This window comes from Rattus norvegicus, chromosome 1 (assembly GCF_036323735.1).
Source record: "Rattus norvegicus strain BN/NHsdMcwi chromosome 1, GRCr8, whole genome shotgun sequence".
Classification (NCBI taxonomy): domain Eukaryota; kingdom Metazoa; phylum Chordata; class Mammalia; order Rodentia; family Muridae; genus Rattus; species Rattus norvegicus.
This window is the reverse complement of record NC_086019.1, coordinates 130221886-130242959: the sequence shown is the minus strand read 5'-3', so window position 1 is coordinate 130242959 and position 21074 is coordinate 130221886.

Genomic DNA, 21074 nt, shown 5'->3' with positions numbered 1-21074 from the left:
AGTACAAACCTCACACGAGATTTTTTTAAAGATTAATACTTTCATTTAGTATATCTATGTGTGTATGTATGTCTGTGTATGTGTGTGTACGTGTGGGTGTCACAGTGCATGTAAGATCAGAGAACAGCTTGCTTGAGTGTTCTCTCTCTCCACCATGTGTCCTGTCTAGGAGTTTACCTCAGTCCATTGGGCTTGGAGGAAGTGACTTTACCAGCTGAGCGATCATCCTAAGCTCACCTAGGCTTTAAGTAGTCGGTATACAGAAATAGCCTAAAGTGCTTTCTGTATAACCTAAGTGCTATATGCTTAAGTATTATTCTGTATAACTTAAGTGCCATTTATGAGATCAAATTGGTTGCAGAAAATACTGTTGAATTGAATTCCACCTTTTATTTTTTTTACTGCGGCTACTAGGAAATATAAACACATCTTGGTTCATATTCTATGGGATAGCCCTGCTCTGCCTCCCACACCACCCCCGCGCTACAGCTGAAATCCAGTGACCAGGGACGTCCCTGGCTGAGGTCTCCTCTCTAACGGGCCGTGTTTAACTGATGGAGATAGGCTTATTTCAGTCAGAAGGGAGTCAGCGGGCAGGGACAGAAGAGAGTCCCTGGCATAGGGAAGAAGAGAGTCAAAAGATCCAAAAGAGACCCCTGCACCTCACATCGCTGCCTTTCCTAGCTCTGGTCCTCAGCCCCACCACCACCTTCTCCCCCTGGTGGTAGGACCAGGCACAGCAAGGAAGTAGGCCAGGTACCAAGCCTCTGAAGTCAGAGGATGATCAGGAGCCCTTCTACCAGAAAGGAATGAGACTGGAGTGTGAGTGGCTCACCCAGACTGAGGAGCACGTGGGAGCAATAAGCAAACCCAGGGTCTGGGGAAGGCAGACACAGTGCTCACAGGCTGCACCTCCATCGCACAAAGACCATTCAGGGTGTTCAGTGGATTGTTGTTTTGCGGAAGTTCTGGGTTACCGAAGTGGGGCCATAGGGGGTGAGCCCCCGAGGGTTCCCCGGTTATGGAGGTGGCCTCGCTTATAGATAGGGGTAAACTCCCCAATGTTCTATGCCAACTGTTCTACCCTAAAACAGACATCGAGTCCATGTATCTTGTGTGTACACAAAACATGTCCAGTGGTAGATTTCTCAGGACTTGGATGGGGCCTAACAAGCCAGGATCAGCCCCTTGTCCTCAATAAGCCAATTAAAGAGACTCAGGATGCTAAAAGGCAGAGAGGGAGGATTTATTCAATTCAGCACAACAGGAAGAGGAACAGAAAATCCAGCAATACCCAAGTCCATCTTTGGGTCCTGACCTGAGACTTCGGTTTAAACAGAAGGCAAGCGGTATGCCTTGCTAAGCAGCCAGGTCCAGGTGTGGTCCTGCTCATCAGTGACTCATAATTGCCTCCACCTCTTGATCCTGGGCTGTCCTATCAAACTGTGACATCCCTTTCTGAGAGATACACTCTCGGACTGTGGCCAAGGTCCCAGCCATTCCTGTTCCCAGCATGAGGCTGTGGAAAATCCCAGTCCCTTGGGATTTACTGTCTCAATAGCCTGATAGTGGGAGGGAGGGGCATGGGTGTCTTTCTTTAGAATGCCTCCCTTTTTGCCACATGATCACAGCATCATGCCTTATTAAATATAATGGTTGAGTGTGTATTGGACTAATACGGGACCATAGAGCAGATGGTCTCTTTAAACATGGAGGACACCCACCCACCCCCATCTCCAAGGATCTGCTCTGTCCTGGACCCTGGGTCTCACCTTCCACATCACAGGGTCGTGGAAAGTTAAGTCTCAGTGGCAGAGATGGTTTATCTAAGAGCAGTCACAACAAAGAGATGACGGTCACAGGAGGGGAGAAGACAGAGAGAGGAGGCACCAGGACGACCCTGAGATTAATAATACTGGAGCCATTGTCCCATCTGGGAGACAGGGGAAAAGGCAGTGTTATGGGTGCCTGGGGAGCTATGGTCCCACCATACAGCAGAAGCCTCTTTTATAGAGAGGTTCCCAGCAATCCCCCTGCTCCTCAGACTCAACATACTTCCAGAGGAACCACACTTGAGACAATGTCACTCAGTGTCAATGACAGAGTTCCTATATTTCCTTCCCATAGTTTTTGGCACAAACCTTGCAGGGAGCCTCCATGCAAAACTAGCAAGTGAATACACACACACACACACACACACACACACACACACACACACACACAGAGAGAGAGAGAGAGAGAGAGAGAGAGAGAGACAGAGAGAGAGAGAGAGAGAGAGAGAGAGACAGAGAGAGAGAGAGAGAGAGAGAGAGAGAGAGAGAGTTTTCCTGCTCTTAGATTCCAGGGAGGGGGCTTGCTAGAATGATGGTATACGTAGTTAGAATTTAAATAGGTGTTGCTGGGTTGCTTTCCAAAAAACGATAAGAATCCATGTTTTAGCAGTGCATTTGATAATCCCCTCTCCCTGGATCTTTAGGCACTGTACACACTGACATTGGCTTCATTTTCCACCAGTCTGATGAATGTGAGTGATATGTTGTTTAATTTGCACCACTGACAAGTTTGAGCATCTCTCTATGCTTGCCATTTGGATTTGCTCCTCTGTGGACCACGGTGCTAATTGCATTAGGGACGGTGGCATGTAGCAGAGAAACCAAGAAATTGGATAGGCGTTTATTTATGTCTTCTGTCAAATAAACAGATAAACAAGCAAAATAAATAAATAAGTCTGGACATGGACAGGCATTTTAAGGTTGGTACTGGGAGTCTTCAAGCAAATGTCTTCCCGGATTCTCTTTCAGTTTTCCTCAGGAGCAGATGTACTACTCAGCCCCCCTGCCCCACTATGGTTGCTAGGATGCCAGATGCCACAGGAAACTGTGGGGAAGCAGACACACAGAGAGCATACTCCATCTGTAAAGAGAGAATCTGGCTGTGACACCCAAGACTTCTGTCTTGGTAATTATCAGAAATCAACAACTCTAGTTAGCAGTAAATGAGGTTGGGAAACTTGGTCCTTGAGTTAAATAAAATTGTTACCTTGAGTAGAACCAGGGAGTCTTACTGAGAAGGATGCAAACATGCAGGAGGCAACTGGAGGCTACTGTGGCTGCTGCCTTCTGTTTACACACACTTCCCTGTTGACAGTAGCTTGTACTCTGTGAGGTTGACATTTCATTGTAATGGAATAGAAACAACTGTTTCATTCCATCCAACCTAGCAGATACATATCCTTTAGATATGTATCCTTTGCCTTCTGATCCTATACAGAAAATGGTTTCCTACAGGTGTTTACAAATGAGCTTAGTCTTCCTCTAGGAAATTGCGCTGCCCCTGCTCTTCTGCTACATTGTTCAGGTTGCCTGGCCTGGCAGAGGACTCTGCTGTCTTTATTCTAAGCTTTGAGTCCCGATACTTGTCCTTTACATGCAAATGCTCCATGGTGTCCAACTTGGTGTTTGTATATTATAGAAACAGGGCCTGGCTTGGCAGCTTTCCTTCTAGATGGCCACTTGTGGCACTGCCTATGGTGAGCACGAAAGTTGCACCCACAGAAGGATCTATTTGGGTGCTTGCTGCTGGTGGGAACTTTGCTATGAATGATTTGACACTACAGAACTTCCTCCCTTGTCTCTCCCTCCCACCCTCTCTCATTCTCATGAGGTCTGGTTGTGACGACTACACACACACACACACACACACACACACACGGTGAAGGGGGGAAAGAGAGAGAGACAGAGACAGAGAGAGAGACAGAGACAGAGAGAAACTGAGACTCCAGGCAGGTGGCCATCCTCCAGAGCCATCCACACCTTACTTCCTGCTTACTCTGTTAAAAGACCTATTCAGTTTCCACATGCTGTGAGTCACAGTTAAAGACACCCTCAATGATTCTTGGGCACCTCCTTATCCCAGATCTCTGTCTCTTCTGAGGCCACCTCCTGTAGCCAGGCAGAAACCTCAAAGGAGAGATAGGGACACCAACCCACCCACAAAACTTTGGACCCAAAATTTATCCTGTCTATAAGAAATGCAGGCACAGGGGATGGAGGAGACTGAGGAAATGGCTACCCAATGACAAGCCCATCTTGAGACCCATCCCATGGGCAAGCACCAATTCCTGACACTGTTAATGATACTCTGTCATGCTTGCAGACAGGAGTCTAACATGGCTGTTCTCTAAGAGGCTCCATTCACCAGCTGACTCTGACAGATACAGACAGAGCTGAACAGTGAATGATGCTTGGGGACTCTTATGGAAGAGCAGGAGGAAGGATTGCAGGCACTGGAGGGGATAGGAATCCACAAGAAGATCATCAGAGTCAACTAATCTGGCCCGTTGGGACTCTCAGAGTCTGAACCACCAACCAAAGAACATACACGGGCTGGACCTGGGTCTCCCTGTTCATATGTAGATGTGCAGCTTGGTCTTCATATGGGTCTTGAACAACCGGAGCAGAGGCTATCCCAAAAGCCCTTGTCTGTATGTGGAATATGTTCCTCCAGCTGGGCTGCCTTGTCTGGCCTCCATGGGAGAGGATGCACCTAGCCTCACAGAGAAGTTTCAGGATTGGGAGGATAGCTGGGGAGGGGGGGCACTCACTCAGAGGAGAGGGGGAGGGGGAAGGATTGTGGAAGGGGGTGACCAGGAGGGGTGCAGTAAGCGGATATAAAGTGAATACATAAAAAATAATAATAAATTTTAAAAGTACTACTTTCAACATTAAAAGGGGGGCCCGACCTGTGAGCCATACTTTCATAAGCTCTGGGAGGCGCCCACCGCCATCCCTGATGCACAGCTCTATGCTGGCTTCACTGAAGGAGGATGAAGCTTTACTGACTCCACTCACCCGGGGTGGCTTCTGCACTGCAGCATGGGTTGTGGGGAGGGGCATCCCAACCTTTTCCACACTCACCAGTTTCTAGGTACTGTAGAGTGTGCCAGTCTCCACACCTTCACCACCACCACCACAAGGTCAGGGTGTGGTAGTTTTTAAATTTTCTGTTTTTATTTATTTATTTTGTGTTTATGAGTGTTTTGTCTGTACACATGTGTACCACGTGCATGCCTGGTACCCAGAGAAGCCAGAAGAAGGTGTTCGAGGCCCCGGAACTAAACTTACAGATGTTGTGAGCTGCCATGTGGATGCTGGGAATTGTATCCATGTTCTCTGCAAGGTCACCAAGTGCTCTTAGTTGCTGGGTAGTCTCCTCATCCCCAAGGCACAGGGCAGTCTTACAGACAGGGAAACAGAGTCATGAAAAGATGGAGTATCTATGTGAGATCCCTCCAACCCAATTCCTAGTTCAGAGCTTGCCGTAAGGACAAGGAAGCCTGCTGTCTCCTGGCTACTGTAGTGTGAAGATGGTTGGCATGGGGTCTTCAGATCCTGCTGATCTCAGAGGCTTCAGACCATTGTCTGAGCCTGACATAGGCTGCCAGGAGGGATGGACAGGGAGAAAAGTCTCAGGGCATCAGGAGATCTCAGTGGATCCTTCAGTCTGTCCACGGAAAGCAAGCAGGACAGCAGGAGGAAGTAGCAAGCTGGGGCAAGGCCATGTCCTCGATGGTGGCTCTAGATACCCTGCTTCATGGGAGAAGGCTGACCTGCTGTCTCTCTCCCCAGAGAGGCTGCTTCCTATTGGACACAGACCTCTGTGGATCAGTCCTGAAGTGGCCCATCTTGTAAGTACACCACAAGAATAGCTTCCTTTTGCTCTGCCTTTTAAGGATGTTTGTGGAGCTAAGGATGTTTGTGGAGTGAAAGGACTTGGAAGGTAGACAGGTTGCATCCTGCTGTGGAACAAAGGAGGGGTTTATTTGCTATTTGGGAGAACAAATATGATGTCACCCTCTGTGCAAAGCCATGCAGATGGTTTTCAGCTCCTGTAGAGAACGATGCGAACTATACACCTGTGCTGTCCGTGTGTCCATCATTGCCCATGGATTTGAGGATGTGATAGGTTGATGTATGTCCCCCAAAAAGTTATATTCTGGTTCTGACCACCCCAGGTACCTATTTGTTGGAATTATGGTCTTTGCAGATGTAGTCAGGTTTACATGAGGTCCTGTTGGGCTGGGAATGCTGGGAGACAAAGTCATGTTGTCTTAGGGTCTTATTGCTGTGAACAGACACCATGACCAATGTAAGTTTTATAAAGGACAACATTTAGTTAGGGCTGGCTTACAAGTTCAGAGGTTCAGTCCATTATTATCAAGGCAGGAGCATGGCAGCATCATGGCATCCAGGCAGGCATGGTGCAGGGAGGAGCTGAGTTCTACGTCTTCACCTGAAGGAAGCCAGGAACAGACTGAGCATCCTAGAAGGAGCTAGGAGGAGGGTCTCCAAGCCCACCCCACAGTGACACACTTCCTCCAACAAGGCCACACCTTCGAATAGTGCCACTCCCTGGGCCAAGCATAAGCAAGCCATCGCACATGCCCAGACTGGAGTGATGGAGCAGCTACAGGCCAGCACAGGTCAAACCCGCTCACCACCACTCCTATCCCAGAAGCCAGGGGGAAGTTAGATTCTGGGAGGAGCTGCCCTGTTCATATCGTATCGAGTTCAGATTTCTGGCCTTTGAAATTTTGACAGCACACACTTCTGTCACGGGGAAGCCTGCAGAACTCATGTTGATTTGTCCCTGAGCCTCGGGAAATGACTAGAGGGTCAGGGTGCAATGTGACACAGGCACACAGTACCTTTGCTGTTGTGAAATGAGTGATGAAGCCCTGCCCTCTGTCCCAGGCTTCTTGTGTGTCTCATGCTAGCACTTATAAACGGGTCACCTACGAGCTTGCGAGTCAGTCACTGAATGTAGACTCCCTACGGCTCATGTGTTACCCTCTAATCCTCCACCTTACGATGCTGTTTTGAAGGCTGTGGATTTTAGGAGGTGGGGCCTGGCTGGCAGAAGTAGAGGCCTTTGAAGGTTGTACCTGCTTCATATTCCTGCCTCCTATCAGAATGTAGTGAACAGTACACCCTTTCCACCGAACCTTCACTACCAAGACGAGTGACATCTCTTTGCAACCATGGGCCAAGATTAACCTTCCCTCTCCCAAGTTGTTTTTGTCAGATACTCTATCACCATGGAAAAGAAAAGAGGACAATTCAGGCATGACCTCAGGCTCCAAACAGTTACCAGAGAGGAAGCTGACAGGATGTAGCTTTCTTAACAAGAAGGACAGGGACCCTGGGCTCAGGATGGGTGAAGGTTCATTGGAGCCTGGTAATGTCTCTCCCAAGATATGTGGGCTCTGTGTCCCACATGTTACTGTTAACATTAATAGGCTGACCAGCAAGAGGGCCAGCTCTCCCTCACAGGAGGAGGGATGGGGTCATGAGGCAGGAACGCCCTCCACTTCAGTAGAAGGCAGTGAGGACTGGTGGTGCAGAGCAAAGTCCCTGTGTCAGGCAGCTTTTGACACTGTCACACATAACTAAGATCATCAATTTAAAAATAGAATGGGCGTGGGCCCGGTGTGGTGGCACACACCTTTAATCCCAGCACTCCAGAGGCAGAGGCAGGCAGATCTCTGTAGCTTCATTTGCATAGCAAGTTCCAGGACAGCCTGGGCTGCCTAGAGACCCCATCTCACACAAAACAGAATGACCCAGAAGAGGTTTATTTTGGTGCATAGTCGCTGAGGTTTTTGTTAGATTTGTACTATAGACCTCTCAGGCCACACTCACCGCTTCTCCTTTCTCCTTCCGAAGCTGACTTCTGCTCCAGGGAGATAACAGGCAGATGGAGAATGGGAATCAGTACTCCTTCCTGAAAGAAAGCTTGTGGAGCTCCTAAGCAGTCAGGCACCCGGTAACATAGCCTGCACAGGACACATAGTAACTAAAAGGGAAGTCTTGCCCCTTCCCTTTGAAGGAATCAGAGACAACCTGATACTATCTGACGACATTCTGAGCTTTAAGGGGGATGAGGTCTGCTAAATTAATAGATTGTAAAGGTTTTGTTGTTGTTGTTTGTTTGTTTTTAATTTACTACCTGACGTTAGTTCTGACACAGAGGTGATCAAGGGAATGGCTGCTCCTTCCTGTGTCTGGGTTGGTATTTCTTTTCCTAACCCTGGGAAAGTTTCTTCTGAGAATGTGTTATATGCCTTCAGGATGAGATTCTTCTCCTTCCATGAGGTCAGAGGTAGGCTTTTCAGTTCAAGGTGCCACACGCACCTCGCATGCTCACTGGTTTTTCCTTAGTCTAACTTTGTCCTGTTGGGCTGTCTTCAAGCTCAGATAGTTTAGCTTCTCCTGGGCGTGTTCTATCGCTGAGACTTTCCATGGCGATGGTTATTTGACTCTCTAAATGTTTGCTTCCAGGATTTCAGATTGGGATGTCTTCAGCATTTCTACCTCCGTTGAATTCTTCTTTTACACAATTCATCACCTTCTATATTTCATTCAATTGTGTGTATCTTGAATACACTGGAGACCATCGAGTTCTCTGTCTGAAACCTCGTCCAGCTCACTCTTACTAGATGTTATTGTAGGGTTAATAATCCCCCCACACATGCCTGGTTAATAATCTTTTTGGAGGAGCTAGTGTGTGTGTGTGTGTGTGTGTGTGTGTGTGTGTGTGTGTGTGTGTGTGATTTGTAGATTACTGCATTGAGATTTTATACATCTGATATTATTCCATTATTTCATTTATATTATTATCCATTATATGTTTTTTTTTCAGTTAAGATGTTTGCAGTGTTCAAGTGGGGCCCAGATATGGTACAGTTGAGTGTACAGTTCAAACTTCCTCAGTCTGGGAGCTCAGAGTTCCTGGCGTAGACTGCGTATCACTCCCTGAGTATGTTAACCGGGAGAGCAACCGCAGCTTCTGGGCACCACCGTTATTCAAATATTGTAAGTGACCCCTCTGACTTCAATACCTGTTGGTAGATAAACAACCAAGGGCAGCATGGAGTAACATCAGATTTTAGTTAACAAGAACAGGAATGGGAGGGATCCAGGGAGGGTCAGGACAAGCACTAAATACTAGGTTAACTCTGGAAAGAAAATCAAGGTGGATAAAATGGTTAGAAGAGGACAGTTGGGATGCTGTAAGGATCAATAGCTTTTTAGCTACAGAAAGTTATAATTAGGTTTATAAAAAGGGAGGGGTAAGGATGTGATAAAATAGGAACAAGGGGAGGAGTATGAGGTATACTCTGGAGAGCACAGAGTGTGTTTTAGAAAACTGGGTGGAGAGACACAAATAACCATCTTGAAAACCTAGCTGAGTGGTACACAAGCGAAAGCAAAACCAGCATGAGACGCATTTTCAGGAGTGGAAATTAACGGGAAACGAATAATTAAGGAATGAATTGCTGGCGGTGCTGAGCTCTGTTGAAAGGTGAAGTTCTCACATCCTTCTGGCTTTAGTAGGCGCCACATGGTGCTGGTGAGGGGAGGGGCGAGCGTGGGCCAGTTGTCTCTGCAGGGTCAGTGTTTCTGGGGTTCTGGGTGGAGCACAGAGGAAGAAGTAGGTTCTAAGTCTCTTCCTTTTGTGGACCACTGTACTCTGCATGGCTACTTCTCGACCCATAGGTTCGAATGTAAGGACTTAAGTGATCTTTCTCCGCCTCTTTCTCCTCCTCCCTCCTCCTCCTCCTCCCCCCCCCTCCTCCTCCCTCTCCCCCTCCCCCTCCTCCTCCCCCTCCTCCTCCCCCTCCTCCTCCTCCTCCCCCTCCTCTTCCTCCTGCTCCTCCTGCTCCTCCTCTTGCTCCTCCTCCTCCTCCTGCTCCTCCTCCTCCTCCTGCTCCTCCTCCTCCTCCTGCTCCTGCTCCTGCTCCTCCTCCTCCTCCTCCTGCTCCTGCTCCTGCTCCTCCTCCTCCTCCTCCTGCTCCTCCTCCTCCTCCTCCTGCTCCTGCTCCTGCTCCTCCTCCTCCTCCTCCTCCTGCTCCTCCTCCTCCTCCTGCTCCTGCTCCTCCTCCTCCTGTGATTTAAGACTATACTGCCACTGTCTGGCCTAATTCTTCTTTCTTAATTTTAAACAGTTAATGCTTAATAAACTAAATTCCACACAATCGTGACACAGCAAGGTTATCCACGAAGTCTTAACACAGCATCCCTTCTGAACTGGGATGCATGACATTTCATTGTGCCCAAGTTAAAAACATATGAGTTCTTTACTCTGCAGTTTTCCATTTAATGGAAAGCTCTAGGATTTCTGGTGACGGCAAGTACCTGAAACCACAGAAAGCAACCACTGTACTGGGAGGTTTCTCATGTTCTTCTGTTGTTGTTTAGCTGAGACACACAGCTCAGCAGAATTCCATTTTACAAAGCAAGGAAGGCATGCACTTCAGGGGAAGAGCCAAGTGGGCTATCCCAGGGGAAAGAGTAACAACTCACTGAGCTCTGTGCTGTGAATTTTAAAGAGATTATTATGAATATTTATGAGGTAAGCAACTTTTTCATATTTTTTCCCTGTGAATCATGTTGGGACCAGATCTCCCTCTTGGGGTAATTCTTCTCATGATCTTTGTGAAAGTCCACAAGGACTGGGGTATGTGTGTCAAAACCACAATGAAAATGATATTAATAACAATGAAACTAACATCCTTAGAGGACGCAGATGTTTTGTGCCTGTGTGTGGCTGGGTGGAGACAACCGAGGAAGGCTCTGGGAAAGGTCTTCATCTTGTCAAGTAGGAAGAACTTCAGCATAGCTTAGGGACCCTTAACCGCAAAAGATTATCTGACCTCCAGGAGCCACTGCCAAGATACAGCTGCAGTTTTCTTGGCTACTACAGTTGTCACTTCTGTCTCAAAGCCACCAATAGCCAGACTGCAGGTTAACTTCAGGTACTCCATGACCCTAACCGACCCTCAGCCACCAGATAGCAGACAATGGGAAACACTTGGAAACCTTATGTTCAGAGGAGACTCCTACTAAGTCTCACAGCTGACGTCACCCTTCCATCTACCCTGGCTCCCATTCCCTCCCAAACAAATCGAGGCTCTCTCGGGGCTCTCTCGGTGGTGCATAGAGAGGTTTGGCAGCACTGTTGAAACCACTGCCTCTTGTAACACGGTCTTCTATGTCAAGTGAATTATCCCAAGGAGACCTTGGGGCCCTTCCTCACCAGCTTATCACCCAGGCAACCTTCTCCTCCTGTAGGAAAACTTCCACAGGATGCCTTTAGCAGCATGAGGGCTGGAACTACTCTTGACACGCAGGGATGGGGTCTTGGAGAACTTCATACATCCCAATGAAATCCATCAGAAGCTGTCGTACATCTGTGGAGGGCCCTTCTGACTTGGCAGAAACAAAAATCCACAAAAGTCCTGGACTGCACGATAGACCCAGAGACTCCACCCCACTGGCAAGCATAAGATGTGTCTAGTGCCAGTCCACCACAAGGAGATAGTGTCTGTCAGCGGGGAAGGGTTGAAGAAGCGAACATCTGCTTGATGAAGCTACAATATGAGAAAGAAGTGATCGGGAGAGATCATGATGTGGCATGTTATTAAGTAAAAATAAACAGTGCAAAACCGGACAGCATGCTATAACTTGGCGCACTGAGTTTTGTAAGCCAAGCATGGTGGCTCATGCCTGGGAGGCAGAGGTAGAAGGAGCGTTGCAAGCTGGAGTCTAAGTCTGATCACAGCCAGAGAGTGCTACAATAGTGAGACCCTGTCCTAAAGAACAAAAACAAGAAAGTAGGAAGTGGAGTGGAGAAACGGCTCATTTCGTAAAGTTCTTGCCATAAAGCAAGCATGGGGATCTAATTTTAGATTCCCCACACTCATGTGAAAAGCCAGGCCTGGTGGAGCACACCTATAATTCAAGAGCATAGAAGGAAGAGGTAATAGGAGGAGATATGGAGACAAAGTTTGGAGCAGAGACTGAAGGAATGGCCATTCAATGCCTGCCCCACCTGGGGATCCAGCCCATATACATACAGTCACCAAACCCAGACAATATTACTGATGCCAAGAAGTGCATGCTGACAGGAGCCTGATATAGCTGTCTCCTGAGAGGCTTTGCCAGAGCCTGACAGATACAGAGACAATGCTCGCAGCCAATCATTGAACTGAGAATGGGGGTCCCCAGGAGTTAGAGAAAGGATTGAAGGAGCTGAAGGGGTTTGCAACACCGTAAGAACAACAATACCAATCAACCAGAGCTCCCAGGGACTAAACTACTACCCAAAGTGTACATATGAGCAGACCCATGGCTCCAGCTGCATATGTAGCAGAGGATGGCCTTGTTGGGCACCAATGGGAGGAGAAGCCCTTGGCCCTGCCAAGGTTGGACTTGCCCCTCCCACACCCCAGTAGGGAAATATCAGGGCGGGGAGGTAGGAGGGGGCAGGTGGTTGGTTGGGGAACACCCTCATAGAAGAAGGAGGAGGGGGGATAGGGATTTATTGACAGGAAATCAGGAAAGGGGATAACATTTGAAATGCAAATTTAAAAATCCAATTAAAAAAAGGCAGAGGTATATCTCTGTGGCTTGCTGGTCATCCAGGCTAGTTGAACTGTTAGCTGTAGGATCTAGAGTCTCTATTTTAACATGCAGGAATTAATGAGGACTTGATGACAGTGGGAGGCATTTGCCCCTCACTGGGACCACAGGTACACTCTTGGTCCTCAGCCTGGCTGGGCCCTGATGCCTCCCTCCATGAAGAAATCATCCTTAACTGCCCTCTGGCTATTTCATAGGACTCTCTCTACCCTGCCTTGACCTCTAATTTAGACCTCATTCATTCTTTCCCAAGGCTTGTTAAGAAGAGAGGATGGTCCTGAGCCTATGGAGGACACAGTAGCTATAAAAAGACCCCATTTCCTTGCTCAGTGGTGACAAGGGAATAGACGGGTGGGATTGAGTCCCTAGCACAGAGACATGGGTCTTCTTGGTATGAAGATTTGTAGGGGGAGATCAGCTAAAAAGCTGCCTTCTCAGGGGTGGAAGACGGGTCTAACAGTTTCTTAGGGAGCTGATATTCATGGGTTGGGGGGCAGTGTTGGAGAAGGGATGCTGACAGAAAGGAAACAAAGCCAGTTCCTGTATCAATCCTATCATGAAGGCATCCTAAACCTTGGGCTTTGCTGCAATGGCAAAGATAAACACGACGAAGACACCAAGCCCTGGAACTAGGTGTGAATGTTCCAAACTCCTACCATCCAAAGGGATGTCTCTTCAGGTTGCCAAACCCCTCTCCTTTCAGCCAGTAGGGTGATTCTGCCTTTCTACCATTATCACCAGCATTCTCTGTACTGATTGGAATCTTCTAGAGAAAGAAAGCCTAGAGCATATGCACACACATGCATGTGTACACACACACACACACACACACACACACACACACACACACACACCATATACGAGCTTAATCTAGAGAATTGGTTCATAGAGCCTTGGAGGCTGACATGACTCAGATTCTGCGGTTCTCTGGCTGGAAACCCAGGAGAGATAATGGTGTGATTCTAGTTGAAAACTAGGCAGACCTGAGACCAAGTGTTTCTCTTTGACTCCAAACAGAAAAGAGCAGCCATTGTGAAGACCACGAGGCAGACTAGATGAGGCCGGTACTCACTTAGGAGGCCTTTTTCCTTCAATCATTCTACCAACTTAAATATTCACCTCACCCAGAACATCTCACATGTACATCCAGGATCATTCTTGGCCAAATAAGTGGGCAGCCCACAGCCCATTCAAGCTGACGCATAAACTCGTGTTGAGTAATTTTACGTCCATAGATTGACCTGTAGGTAAGTTTGTGGGATATTGTCTCCATGATTGATGTGGGAGCGCCCAGCCTACAGGGAATGATGCTACCCCTGTGTTGTAAAAATATAAAAATAATAAAGAGTAATGGTGTCTTTTACCCCACTAGCTCTGTACCGCGGTGCCCAGATATCTGCTAGATTATCTTGGCGGAAACACATCCCAGACGCACACTTTCCTACACTCAAACCCTCACATAAAAGAACACACAACACAATAATCTTAGATCCAATTGATAAGATATAATTGCCCACTTAAACATACAATGCCCGGTACTATCCATCCCTTGAGAACATTAATAACAACCTGTAAATACACAGAGCAGAATCTTAACATCGCCTGCCATCTTGTCCTGCCACGGCTTCTCAGCCCCTCTCCTCCGCCCTGTCTCCTCCTCTCTCCCCTAGTCTCCTCCTCTTCCTTCAAACTTCTCTCCTGCCCATTCTTCCCTCTCCTCCAATGACAGGCCTCCTTCTATCCTGTATGTGCCTCACCTGTGACATCATCCTACACCCCTGGGCAAGTGGTACCCAGTTGTGTAAGAAAGTAGCCCAAACAAGATGTGGCTAGCAAGCAAATTAATGTTTGTCATGGCCTCTGTTCCCATTCCTGCCTCCAAGTTCCTGCCCTGGCTTACTTCAGGGACGGACTTATACACTGTAAGGTGAAATAAACTCTTTCCTTCTCAAGTTGCCTTTGGTCATGGTATTTTATTGCATCAAATAGAAACCCCAACTGAGACACAACCAAAAGAAAACCCTTCCTGAGGTCTTGATTTCCTATCAGCCCCTTTGTTTCTGTTTGTTCCTGAGGCTTCTGGGTGGGTTGGGAATCCTCGTGGCTCTACACTCCACTACAGCAGGCTTCTGCCTCCTGCACCCTCACTGAGAGACTGGATGATTGATGGCTCACTGCTAAGTGCAGAGACCAAGGCAGTCCTCCTGGACTCCATCCTCACTGACCTTGTCCTGCTTTGGATCTTGCTTGTCCTTTTGGCTTGTGGGACTGACTCCAGTGCCGGTGTCCTCAGTGCCAATTGCTCCTCTGGCTGTCTCCTGTTTGTGTGGTCAGACCCTAAGCACTGATGTATCAGTAGTTCTTTGGTTCTCTTCACATCCACCCCACCCCTGCAGGACATAACCCTATGTCCCACCTACTACTGGTCCTGCCTTGCCCCACATCCTTGCTTTAATCTGTGTCTCTCACTCTCTGGTAGGCAATTCTGTTTGGATGCTTCAGGATGCCTTGGCACACACCCTGCTCTAACCCAAGCTCCTCATCCTTAAACCCCGCCCCCTTCAAGGACAGTGGTAGATCAGCTGAATCCCTTACTGCGGTTCTTGACTTTCCTAATGCTGTGACCCTTTAATACAGTCCCTTATGTCATAGTAACCCCCATCATAAAATTATTTCTGTCGCTACTTCATAACTGTAATTTTGCTTCTGTTAGGAATCATAATGTAAATGTCTCATATGTAATATATCTGATATGCAACCCCTGTAAAGGGGTCCTTCAGCCACAAAGGGATTTCAACGCACTGGGTGAGAACCACTGTCCTAAAACCTCATTACCCCACTGCTCCCTCCCCATCCCTACCACCATAGCTGCTCTCCAGTAGCATGGCTTGCCTCCTCCACTTTACTTCATATATGGCTGGGCCAGTCATGCTAAAGCACAGTTTAGTTGTGACCCAACCCCACCCTTTCCTGTCTCCTAATTCCTTCCTCAAAAAATTCCACAGCTCTATTCACCAGTCACTAGAAGCACCCACTCTGCTCCTTATCCCTGCCACTGTCCCCACCTGGGAAGCCCTTTCCTTTTCTTTGCCTGGTGGTAAAATGTCTGGAAATATCAATGACCAGAGCGGAGGACAGACAGAGCTGATGAATGGGGAGGGTATTGGAATAAAAAGTTGCTTCTTTAAAAGGATGGGAAAGGTAATAGGTGTTTAGGAAAAGGTGGGTGGCGGGAAAAGAGTAAGAGAGGGACAGAGAGAGCGAGGGGGAGGGGAGGGAAGGAGAGAGGGGAGAGAGAGGAAGGGAGAGGGGGAGGGGGAGAGGGAGAGAGAGGGAGAGAGGGGAGAGGGAGAGAGAGGGAGAGAAGAAAGGAAAAAGGAGGGAAGGAGGGGAGGAGAGGGAGAAAGGGAGGGGGAGGGAGAGAGGGAGAGGAGGAGGAGGTGGAGGGAAGAAGAGAGAGAGAGGGGGGAGAGGGAGAGGGAGAATGAAGAAATGAATATTAAATCAGGACCATTCAATGGCCTTCTTTACTTTGCATCAAACACAGACAAGATGTTTGTATAATGCCTAGAACGCTGAGGGTACCAAGTAAAGAAAACATTGAAGACAAAGTTGGTAGGCTCCTAACTTCCTGCTTCAAAACTTACTGTAAAGCCATAGTAAAAACACAAACACAAAGCCTAAACGACCAGGAACCAATGTAGATCAATGTACTCCAGCTCTGATCCAGAACAGCCGTCGAAATGAGGGCCAATGGAGTCTGGACACGGATGTCAGACTCACCCAACGGACAAAAGACTCCTTTTCACAAACAACATGGGCACAACTGGATCTCCATGTTAAAAAACCCTGCATGTTACCACACACCACAGCGAAGAAATTGGCCTGAGATGGTTTTCTCACTTGTGTTTTTATTCTTCTTGGGACTCCAGTGCTGCTCAAATCTATAGTTTAATAGCTTATTATCAGGTTTTAAAAATTCTTCTCTTTGAATTCCCCATATACTTTTTCTACACTGTCCCTTTCTCCTCTTCTTTTTGGCTCCTAATTATCAACACAGCAGACATTTTCACAGTGTCCTGGCTATCTCTTACATTCCTTTTCCTAATTCCTGACCTTTTAGCCTCAACCTAATTATATATAATATAAATATATAGAAACATATTAATAATACTCTACTATTAATATCTTATTTATTTATCTCCTTTGGCCTTCCAGTTCTCAGTCTTCAGTTGAGTTCAAATTTCTGTTGAATCCATTTCAATTATAATTTTAATTACTTTTCTAAGTCGCAGATTTTTCAAAATTATTATTGTGTATATGTGTGTGTACGGATGAATGATGGTGTGTGTGTGTGTGTGTGTGAAACATGACACAACACGTGTGTAGAGGTCAGAGGACAGCTTTAGGAGATGAGTTCTCTCTTCTGTCTTTACTTGAGTTTGGGGGTTACCCTCTGAGCCTTCTCAATGGCCCCACATTTCCTACTATTTTGCTATTGCAACAGAACTATAAATGTATGCATAGTATTCAAATGTGATGTAAATTCATTTAACTGCATCTAGAACAATTCTCTTTAGTTTCTGTTTCTAGTCTTTGAGGATCTGGGAGGAGCTTTGGAGCAGACACAGTATGCTGTTATGCGGGGTGATTTTCAGCATTAGCTTTACTCATCGGTTAGTAAAAAGAATTAAACCGTGTAGATAGCACCTGTGTGTCTCTGTTTTATCCAGTAGCTGGCATTCTAGCAGAGCCCTGACAGCTGGTCCTTTGACCCAGGCTGCCTCCCAGCTCTTCTACCCTGCATTGAAATTGCTACACAGAAGCCACGTTCCTCATGTTGAGTTTTAATTCTGTGAAATATAGAGTAAAATCCCTAGGATTTGAGGAATCAACTTGATTACTAAATGTGAACTCCTTGAGGCCAGTGAGCATTGGGTGGACACTTGGGTTTTGTTAGGCAACTCTGTTAAGTGCTAATCAACAGAAGACTGTATGAGCGTGTGTATGCATACACGTATGTGGTACCAGAGAGTTAACAAAAATAATATGATAAGATAAAATAATAATAATAAAACATGCCATATTTTAGGTAGGAAAGACTATGCACAATGCAGATGTAGCCAGGGAGACAGGAACATGTTTGAGCAAATCCGTGTGTGTGTGTGTGTGTGTGTGTGTGTGTGTGTGTGTGTGTGTTTATATTTGCTACCTCTGCTAGAAGGTGACTGGCTCAGAGTGGCATGAAATAAATAGCTTGTGACAATACTTTCAGAACATGCCCACCCTTAATCCTTCTCACATTGAGTTGGTGGGGTCAAATGTTTGCCTTAGGAGTTGCTCGGATGAAAACGTCCTTCCATGCCCACTCACTTGCCACTGTGTAAGTCTGTTAAAGAGCCCCACTCATCGACCTCCAGCCTCCAAACCCAGGGGCATTATCCTGCTTGGATCACCTGAATATAAACAAGGATGATGCCTTGAGATGGTTTGGGTTGTTGTCCCTCGCTGGTCAGAGTGGTTTGAGAGGCTCAGGTGTAGCTCAGGAATGGACTACAATGGGATGAGCTGCAAGGGAGGTTCCTGGCCGGCAGGGGGCACTGCGGCGTCGCGTGAGCCCAAATTTAACTAGCATTTCTCATCCCAAATTTAGGAGCCCATGAGAACCTGAGTTTTCACTGATGGTGGAGATTGTCCCAGTATCCACGGCTCAGTTTCCTTGAATATGGGATGTCGCTTCTTAGAAAGAGAGCCAGGAAGTCACCTGTTTCAGGCATATGCCATGCCGGTGAATAAGGAAAGAAACTTCCTTTTTAGCTGGACTTTGTCCCAGGACTTAAAGAGGTATAGCGCCACAGTTAGAGTTACTTATCCAGGTCAGGTACTTGGGGCCCTTTGAAGCTGGTACCTCAGAGAGACTAGAAGATTCCAGTTTCTAACATCCTTTCCAAAGGGTCTGAAGTCTCTCCTGCTGTAGAAGGCAGAGTGGTACCGTCCAGATGCCCACACCCTTTTCCCTAGAACGCTTGGAAAAGCTGCCTTACACGACCCGGAAGAATTATAGTGTAGAAGCAGTTCAAGTGACTAATCAGCTTGGGTACGACTGTTCTGGGTTAGCCGTGAGGGCCCAGGGTCATCCAGTCGCTGTACAAAGCAGACCAAGGTGGGAGAGAAAGCGGTGGTAGTGGGGCAGGATGCGTGGGAGCAGGTCCTAAGGGCTGTCCCATCGGTTTCGCTTTCCAAAGGTCCCTTTAGGGTCTTCCAATCTTAGAAACACATGTAGGTCTTACAGGCCTGAGAGCGCAGAGGAAATAAGGGGGTCTAGGGCCAGAGCAGAAGTTCCAGGGGAGTGATTGGACCCTGTTGCTGTCTGGGGCAGAGGGGGCAGTGTGTTACCACTCCAGCGCAAGTGTAGCCTTCTGTGCCCAGTGACACAGGATCCAAAGTCACCAGCTAGCACACACTCTGGCTTGTGCGTCTGGACATGACTGCACTCTCTCCTTGTTTATGGTCCAGCTAAGGCGGTTTCAATCTTACAGATCTTTAGATCTGTTCTTTAGATTAGTTCTCTGTTTTTTCCTCACTCTAACAATGCTCAGTGTCTTCCTTTTGCTACTCGGGTCTTCTGGTTCCCTAAAGCAGAAAGGTAGGGATCACTGGTCCGTGAGTTGCTTTAATTTTGTTTGACTCTGCATGTAATTGATAAAACAAAATTTGTACATATCTATCTATGAAATGTGAGGCTTCAGTATAAAAGATACATTGTAAACTGTCTAAGTCAGAACAAACATTGTATCAAGCATCATTTATCGATGGAGAAATATTAAAAATTTTTTTCCTCTAGTGTTTTGAAATATGTAGTACACTATCCTTATCTATAGTTAACCTAATGTGTAAAGAACACCAGTACTTTTGCTCTTAACTATAACTTGGTTCCTATTGGTCAACTCTACCCTGCTTCTCCTCTGATAACGGCCAATCAGCTCCCACCTTCTAGAAGATCATCTTCTAGGAATCCACATTTGAGTGAGACCAGTTACATGGTGCTTGTCTTTACGTGTTTAGCTTAATTATTTAATATAAGAATATCTATGTAATATAATCATATATGCTAGAAATCATTATTTTATACATAATAGTTATAGGTTATAGATAGATATATGCATATGTCAACACTCATTTTTAGAATCTAAAACACACTTAAACATCTCTTCACCAGAGACTTCCTCCTGCAGCAGATGGAAACAAAACCAGAGACCTACATCCAGATATTACATAAAATAATAATAATAAGAAGAAGAAGAAGAAGGAGGAGGAGGAGGAGGAGGAGGAGGAGGAGGAGGAAGAGGAGGAGGAGGAAGAGAGAGAGAGAGAGAGAGAGAGAGAGAGAGAGAGAGAGAGAGAGAGAGAGAGAGACCTTGGGGCACACATCTCTAAATGTGAGGTCAAATCCCTCCCCTCAGAGCTCAGGGAACCCTGTGGAAGAGGAGACAGAAGGAATGGGGAAGATGGGATGGAGGACACCAGGAGAACAAGACTCTCAAAACCAAATGAGCTGAGCTCACGTGAATCACAGGGGCTGCACAGGTCCTCTGCATGTATACTGCAGCTTTCAGTTTAGTACTTTTATGGGACTCCTGAGTGTGTGAATGAACGGGTCTCTGATTTCCTGTGCCTTCTCTTGGGGCTTTTTTAGTTTTCTGTTGGCTTGGTTTGTCCAACTTCAATATGATGGCTTTTATTTTATTTTATCGTATTTTATTCTGATATGTCTGGTTGCTATCTCTTGGAAGCCTGTTCTTTTCTAATGAGAGACAGAAAGGGAGGAGATGGAGGGGAGAGGAGGTGAAGAGGATGGAGAGGAACAGAGGGAGGGGAAACTATATTCAGACTATACTGTATGAGGAAAGATCTATGTGTAATAAAAGGGGAAGAAGTTCACTGTCAGTGGATACACACATAGATTGTTTCCATTTCTTGGGTACTGTGGATAGAGCTGCAAAGGACATAGAAATGCAGGTGTGTCTTCAACATACTGACGCCATTGCCCTTGTCTGTAAACTTCGTAGTGGGATTGCTGGATCATCTGTCTGTCTGTCTCTCCCCCTCCCTCCCTCCCTCCCTCCCTCCCTTCCTTCCTTCCTTCTTTCTTGTTAGTCACTCCTATGGAGTGAGGTAATCGCTCAAGAGATTTGATTTGAATTTTCTCAATGTTTTCTGATATTGAGCATTTTCATACATTGATGTCTTCTTTTGAGAAATATTTATTTGGATCTACTGTGCACTTTTAAATCACAGAATTTTTAAAATTTCATGTTGCTACACTGTAGCTGTTTTGAGACACACCAGAAGAGAGCACTAGATCTCATTACAGATGGTTGTGAGCCACCATGTGGTTGCTGGGATTTGAACTCAGGACCTCTGGAAGAGCACTCAGAGCTCTTCATCGCTGAGCCATCTCTCCAGCTCTGGATTTTTTTTAAAAAATTTTATTTGTTTGTCTAGAAAAATGATCCATTTCCTCCAGATTTTCCAGTTTTGTTGAATATAGGCTTTTGTAGTAGAAACTGGTGATTTTTAAATTTTTTATGT